The sequence below is a fragment of the Triticum urartu genome, chromosome 7A (assembly GCF_056163025.1).
Source record: "Triticum urartu cultivar PI428250 chromosome 7A, HENAU_Tu73, whole genome shotgun sequence".
Taxonomy (NCBI): Eukaryota; Viridiplantae; Streptophyta; class Magnoliopsida; order Poales; family Poaceae; genus Triticum; species Triticum urartu.
The window spans coordinates 703,101,966-703,107,999 of NC_141879.1; positions in this window are offsets into that span (position 1 = coordinate 703,101,966).

Here is a 6,034-nt window from a genome sequence, read left to right on the forward strand (position 1 = left end):
ATCAGAACTGCAGTGAGATTCTTCTTCAGAAGAGGAAACAACTTTTGACTTCAAAGCGCGAGTTCGGCCATAGTTGGGACCATAGATATCTCTTTTCTCAGATAGCTGGAACTCATGTGTGTTGAGCCTCTCAAGTATATCAGACGGATCGAGTGTCTTGAAGTCAGGATGTTCTTGTATCATGAGGGAAAGGGTGTCAACGGAGCTGTCAAGTGATCTCAGTAGTGTCTTGACGATTTCATGCTTGGTAATCTCAGTGGCGCCGAGAGCACCAAGCTCATTTGTGATGTCGGTGAGGCGATCAAACGTGAGCTGGATATTTTCATTGTCGTTTCTCTTGAAGCGGTCGAAGAGGTTGCGAAGAACACTGATCATTTGATCTCTCTGGGTTGAGACGCCTTCGTTGACCTTGGACAGCCAGTCCCAGACTAGCTTCGACATTTCCAGAGCACTCACGCGGCCATACTGTCCTTTGGTCAGATGACCACGGATGATGTTCTTGGTAGTAGAATCCAGTTGAACGAACTTCTTGACATCAGCAGGAGTGACATCTTCACCAGTCTTGGGAACGCCATTCTTGACGACATACCAGAGGTCGACATCAATGGCTTCAAGATGCATGCGCATCTTATTATTCCATTAGGGATATTCAGTTCCATCGAAGACGGGGCAAGCAGCAGAGACTTTGATTATCCCTGCAGTCGACATAGCTAAAACTCCAGGTGGTTAAACCGAATCACACAGAACAAGGGAGTACCTTGCTCTAATACCAATTGAAAGTGCTGGTTATCAACTAGAGGGAGGGGTGAATAGGCGATTTTTATGAAAGTCTTCAAAACATGGAAGTTTCGAAGACAAACAATAGAAATGACCCTATTAATATGCAGCGGAAGATAAACTACACTAAGGAATCCATAGTCAAGTATGCAATAAGGTGAGAGTATGAAGACTAATAGCAGCTAGGTAGTAAGGATCAGGATGGAAGATGGCATGAAGCCAAACAATGATAGGAGTCAAACAGTGAAGAAAAATAGGTAACGCAAACAAGCAATGACTTCACGAAGACAAATTTTAAGTAAAGAGAGGGAGAGGATAGAACCAGTCACTTGTTGAACACCCAGTCCTCGCCCAATTACTCTGGTAAGTCTTCAAGGTAGACTTCCAAACCTTCACAGACTTCGTTCACCGGTGATCCACAACAACTCTTGGATGCTCAGAACGCGACGCCTAACCGGCTGGAGGATTCACAGTCCTCAAGTGTAATAAGTCTTCAGGTCACTCAGATAGAAAGACTTCAGTGATGCCTAACACTCTTTGGCTCTGGGTGTTTGGGCTTTGTCCTCGCAAGGATTTCTGTCTCTCAAAAGCTTCGAGGTGGGTTGCTCTCAAAATGACAGAAGCCGTGCACTTACTCTGAGCAGCCACCAATTTATGATGTAGGGGGTGGGCTATTTATAGCCACTAGGCAACCCGACCTGATTTGTCCGAAATGACCCTGGGTCACTAAGGAACTGACACGTGTTCCAACGGTCAGATTTCAAACACACACGGCAACTTTACTTGAGCTGCAAGCAAAGATGACTCATCCAGCTCTGGATAAGATTTGCCCTCATTGTCTTCGCTCGAAGACATAGGATTTGGGTTGAGCATCACTTCAGTCACTCTGACTTTGTTCACTTGGACCCCACTTAACAGTACGGTGGTCCCTATGACTCAACAAAGAAGAAAAGGAAACAATGAAACGACTAAGTCTTCGTGTTCCACAGTCTTCACGCGATGTCTTCTCTTTTCATAGTCTTCAATATGAATATCTTCACATACCACCATTGTCGTCAATGTCTTCATACATTTTTAGGGGTCATCTCCGGTAGGTAAACCGAATCAAGGAGGGACTAATACCTGTGCTATCCTGCAATTCTCACAAACACATTAGTCCCTCAACCAGGTTTGTCGTCAATACTCCAAAACCAACTAGGGGTGGCACTAGATGCACTTACAAAGGGGCTCTGTGGGAGCAGCCCGATCTTTCTTCTTTGTCTTTCTCTTATTGGTCGGTGGAGCATTGTCAGTGGTGTTCTTGGACTTGCGCTTTCTGGCTTCGGCTTCAGCTGCCCTTGTTTTCTTGAGTTCTGAAGCAACTTTGGGGACCTTAGGCTTCGAGCCTGTCATGCTGGCGGGGAAGACAATGCGAGGTTCTTCCAGCCTGGATGCTTCAGTTGGGGCCACAGCAGGCTTCTTCTTCTTGGCAGCCATCTTCGGCTTCATTGTAAGCTTGAACACATTTGGCAGCGAGGTGTTTCATCCGCTCTCGTGAACCTTTTGCTTCTTCACGTTTCTTGTGGAACGCCTCCTTGAGCTCATGCATCATTTGCTTGAAGCTTTGGACATCAATCACACTGAGCTTGGCCATGTGCGTCTTGAACTGGGCTTTTTCATAGTCAATTTTGTTTTTCAGTTCAACAATCCTCTGAGCTAGAGCCAGCTCAGGAGCAATGGCTCCGTGGAAGGAGACGCTGAGGCCAATTGGGAGCTGAAGATCATCAAAACTGAGGTTTGGGCTGTCAAACCACTCATCAATGAAATTGTTCAGGATGTCCACATCGAAGAGGGGCAGATCGTTGAAGATTTCCGCCTCTTGCTTGCTCTTTATCAGCAGCTCGAGAGCATCATCGCCAAGATCTTCATCACTTGACAGATCTATGGCTTCGTTCTCATTCCTCAGAACGGCAGCTGGGGTCAGTGCTTGACCAGTAATCTGCATGGGCTTCTTCTTCTTCTCAGTCTTGGAGATGCGAGAGAGATCTTCAGAATGCACACTTGGTGCAGGAGGAGCAGTGGCCAGAGGCTTCGCACGCGAAGCTCTTGGGGCAGTGGAGGGCTTTGAAGCCTTGGGTTTCTTCTGCTTCTGTGGCTTGGGTGGAGCAGGCGCTTCATCAGAATCAGCGTCGTCTGCAGAGTGCTCCACAGCTTCCCCCTGAACAGCAATATGAGTGATGAGGCCTTCAAGGTTGTAGAAGGGCCAGATGATATTGGGTTCAACATCGCGTGTGCCATCAGCCTGAGGAGCAGAGGGACCGGGGTTGAAGCCTAATCCCAGCGACTTCTTGTTCTTCGCTACAGAGTCCTTGGCAAACTTGTAGTTGCGCTTGAACAGATTGTCTTCACGGCACCATAGCAGAGAAGATGGGTCGACATCTGCAGGCTGTGGTCCACGGACCATGCAAGGGTAGAAACCCTGAGCAATAGGTTCAGATTTGGTCTTGGGTTGAAGATTTTTGAGAATATCTCCCCAAGGACGCTTGATGGCATTCTTTTCAGCATATTCCTTGGTGACGAATCTGTACTTGAACCATTGCTCGGCCCAATATCTTCGAATCTATTGGATTCATGTTTTGCGTTGGCCATAGCTTTCTTCAGGATCTGTTTTGTATAACTCATAAAGATCTTCAGGCAAATCCATGGAAGTGCCCCCGCGATGCTGTCTGCCTCCCTTCCTTGCTGACTTTTCTGTGGCCATGTAGTTCAGACTGAATGGATTCAAAGCTATCAAAGGCTTCTGTCTGCTGGTCAGACAAGAACTAGCTTCGGGAGAATTGATGTGATGCTGTAAGAATTCTACAAGTGAATGCAGACTATGAGAACCAAGGGATTCTCCTATGGACATGTACCTGTGACAGCATTAGAGATGCGAGGGAAGGGGAAGAGGTCATATGCATTCTCAGAAGATTTTGAAGATAAATTAGTTTTGAAGACATTGACCTCATAGCGCGAAGATATTCACATATATGTTGAGAGTTGGTTCCAGATTTGTACGAATCCGAGAATAGGTACAAGTGAGGAATCTAACTATGTGTGAAGTGATGACCCACAAGTATAGGGGATCTATCGTAGTCCTTTCGATAAGTAAGAGTGTCGAACCCAACGAGGAGCAGAAGGAAATGATAAGCGGTTTTCAGCAAGGTATTCTCTGCAAGTACTGAAATAAGTGGTAACAGATAGTTTTGTGATAAGGTAAATTGTAACGAGCAACAAGTAACAAAAGTAAATAAGGTGCAGAAAGGTGGCCCAATCCTTTTTGTAGCAAAGGACAAGCCGGAACAAACTCTTATATAAGGAAAAGCGCTCCCAAGGACACATGGGAATATCGTCAAGCTAGTTTTCATCACGTTCATATGATTCGCGTTCGGTACTTTGATAATTTGATATGTGGGTGGACTGGTGCTTGGGTGATATTCTTACTTGAACAAGCATCCCACTAATGATTAACCTCTATTGCAAGCATCCGCAACTACGACAAAAGTATTAAGGTAAACCTAACCATAGCATGAAACATGTGGATCCAAATCATCCCCTTACGAAGCAACGCATAAACTAGGGTTTAAGCTTCTGTCACTCTAGCAACCCATCATCTACTTATTACTTCCCAATGCCTTCCTCTAGGCCCAAATAATGGTGAAGTGTTATGTAGTCGACGTTCACATAACACCACTAGAGGCTAGACAACATACATCTTATCAAAATACCGAACGAATACCAAATTCACATGACTACTGATAGCAAGACTTCTCCCTTGTACTCAGGAACAAACGTAACTACTCACAAAGCATATTCATGTTCATAATCAGAGGGGTAATAATATGCATAAAGGATCTGAACATATGATCTTCCACCAAATAAACCAACTAGCATCAACTACAAGGAGTAATCAACACTACTAGCAACCTACTAGCACCAATCCCGGACTTGGAGACAAGAATTGGATACAAGAGATGAACTAGGGTTTGGAGATGAGATGGTGCTGGTGAAGATGTTGGTGGAGATTGCCCTCTCCCGATGAGAGGAGCGTTGGTGATGATGATGGTGGTGATTTCCCCCTCCAGGAGGGAAGTATCCCCGGCATAACAGCTCTGCCGGAGCTCTAGATTGGTTCCGCCAAGGTTCCGCCTCGTGGCGGCGGAGTCTTGTCCCGAAAGGTTCTTTGTTATTTTCCAGCCCAGAATTCCAGTTGTCAGCATTCTCCCTCCTTATGTAAACCTTGTAAAATAAGAGAGAATAGCCATAAGTATTGTGACATAATGTGAAATAATAGCCCATAATGCAATAAATATCGATATAAAAGCATGATGCAAATTGGACGTATCATGAAGCATAAGTGAATATACTAGGCATATTATGAGATGTGGAACAGGATAGATCCAAATTTGTAGCCACAGAAACCACTTTTGGTGAAGAAGGATGAATCTATCGGATCAAAAGGGCAGTAAACGTGAGTTTTAATTACCACACGAAGAACTGCTAGACTGAGTAGAGAGGAGGCCGAGCAGTTCGATCTTCCGTGCCCTAACTTGGTGACCTAGGACACCTACGGCGGCGGAGGAGAAGACGAGGTCCGCGGCTGGCGTGAGAACGGCGTCGGTGAGGTCGCGGCAGCTAAGCGCTTCGTCGCCGGCGTTGTCGGGAGCTAGTGGTGGCGCTAGGGTTTGTCCGAGGTGGAGAGGTGGAAGAAGTATTTTTGACCGCGATGTGATGTGTATTTATAAGGAAAGGGACAGCACAGCGCAATTATGCAGTTGCCCCTGGCGGTTCACATCTGAGGGACACGTGGCGAACATGCAACACATTGAAAGTTATTCCATGTTCCCAGGCACGCCTGGACTGTCTGGTGGTCGTTCCGGCTTCTCCGGGTTTCAGGCAATAAGGATTGAGCATTTAAAACAGATTCAATGTTTGTCTCTGTATCTTCTGCTGACAAGGACGCAAAGAAGACATTGACGGTTTCAATAGAATGCATATGATTTGGATAGATAGAATTTGAGGTAGAAGCATAGAAGATGTTAGGGTCCGATCACATTCACTTAGTCCAAAAGATTCAAACAAGAAGACATAGCTATAAGTGAATGTTGTAGAGGACAGAACACAAATATATGTATATATTTGAGTAAGATTAAATCAACAAAGTTAAGATCAACATGAAGACGGATCAATGTTGAAGATAAATCAAATGCGAAGACTTAGCAAATTCAACACCAAGAGA